This window comes from Mastomys coucha, unplaced genomic scaffold, assembly GCF_008632895.1.
Source record: "Mastomys coucha isolate ucsf_1 unplaced genomic scaffold, UCSF_Mcou_1 pScaffold7, whole genome shotgun sequence".
NCBI lineage: Eukaryota > Metazoa > Chordata > Mammalia > Rodentia > Muridae > Mastomys > Mastomys coucha.
Genome location: NW_022196913.1, coordinates 16,517,535 through 16,519,510, shown reverse-complemented (window position 1 = coordinate 16,519,510; position 1,976 = coordinate 16,517,535). Strand labels below are relative to the sequence as shown.

Genomic DNA, 1,976 nt, shown 5'->3' with positions numbered 1-1,976 from the left:
AAGAATTACATGTGAGAATCCTGAATAGACTATATAGTCATACTTTGTCTCAAAAGCCATAAAATAAATAATCATCACCACTCTCTTTAGAAAACTCACAAGAAACTGTGAAATCTACAAAAAATAGAGAATAGGAAGAGATCCTACAGAACATCTAGCATGCAAAGACTGCAGTGAAAACAACAGATGGATCTGAAGAACATTGGAAGAAAGAAAGCTCAAGGGATTTGTTTACAGACCAAATACTGAGTAACAGTTCTAGAAATAAAGAGATAACCAGAGAAAGACTATAAGGAGTTTCTCTTAAGCTGAGGGAAGAATCTATATTCAAAGGCTGAAAAACATTTTAGGACACCAAAGATAAAAATAGGTTTGTTTTAGCCTGGACAAGTTGTTTGTGGGGACCCACAAAAGAAGGACAATTTGGATTGTATTAGATGTGCCTGCATCAGAAACGGGACTTTGAGGATGTCTAAAAACAAAACTATAAAAAATTTAGTTTAAAAATGTAAATATGGCTTTTTAATTCTAGAATCAGGTTTTAATTCTAGAAACAACCCCAGCAAGATTGGGGGGGGTGTCTTTTGTCTCTGTAGTTTAAAGAATTAAGACAGGGATGTAGCTCAGAGCAAAATGAAAGGAAAGTTAAACTTCCCTGGCAGAGAAGTGGGTACTGGAGTTAGGTGCTATTGATTGATTCTAGGGGATCTGGATTTTATTTGGATTTTTGTTGCCTTCCATAGAAATCCCTATTCTTTTATGCCTTGGTTTGTTTGTTTGTTTGTTTGGTTCCTTGCTTGCTTGCATCTACAGTGTTTCAATGTCTCTTCTGGTGGAAGGACTGAGGCTCCTTTTCTGTCCATGAGCTGGAGAGAAGTGCTGTAAGACCCTTGCCTTGGTGCATAAGCTCAGAATAAGCTGTCATAGGGAGCCTTGTGTTGGTGGACAGGAGCAAGAAACAGTTGTGGTCAGGCTGAACTCAGAATGGATCCCAACCTGTCTTTTCTGTGCAATATATAGGGGCAAAGAAACTCACTGCAGATGAAGGGAAATGGCCTACTTTGAAGGTAAATGGAAATGTATTTCTGGAAACAAAAGGAAAGTCATTTCCCCACTGTGCTTTAGGGGCCCACAGTTTAGTTTGATCTTCTCCTCCCTTCAAAGAGCAGTACAAATAAGGCTGAGAAAAGCAGAAACAGCAGTTGAAAAATGTAGCAGGCATTTCAGTTATTATTGAGACCCCCTTGGTTACTCTGGCACAGATTGGCTAGAACATCTTTGCTTTGTTTGCTTTAAACTGGCTTCTTAAAAAGCACAATTTAGTAAGGAGGCGTTTTATACAAGGAGCTCTTTGGGGTGTGGGGTGTCTGGTCTGCTTGGCTTAGTGTGGGAATTTAGTGAAAAACAGAGACCTCAGCAGGACATGCATACAGGTGCTTGCAATGCCAGCACACGGGAGGCTTAGACTGAAGGATCCCAATCTAGAGGTCACTAAGAGATTCATAGTGATACCTCATCTCCAAACAAGAAGACAGCAGAAAGACAAAAACAATGGACTCTCCAAGAAGAATTTAATATGAACACTTAAAAGACATCATATCAGAATTCCTCAGAAACATTCATGAGGACCTAGAATTTGATGCAAAGCAAATTTTAAAAAATAGAATCACACGATAAGAACAAGAAATAACGTATGTTAAGTTTTATGTGTCCCTTTTAAGGCCTTCGGCTAGGTATGCTCTCAGAAAGACAAAACTAGAAGAAGATTGAACAAGAAAGAAGGGCTGAAATACTAAAAATAATTCTAAAGCCTGATGGGATCCAGGAGCTATTTCAAAGAAAACCAGGGAATGTTAGGTGTAGAAATAAATGGTACAAATTCTAAGTGTCCGAAAAGCATACTTATTCTTTGTGTCCGAAGAGCATACTTAAGGTAAAGAGCTTACTCTAAGCAAAGAATGACCAAGGCTCTAAGG

The 1,976-nt window shown here is 38.6% G+C and overlaps 1 long non-coding RNA gene across 2 annotated transcripts in view; it reads left to right on the top strand.

The window, feature by feature from the left end:
• Positions 1 to 1,976, top strand: part of LOC116081820 — a 40,409-nt gene that overhangs the window by 8,240 nt on the left and 30,193 nt on the right. The window lies entirely within an intron of this gene.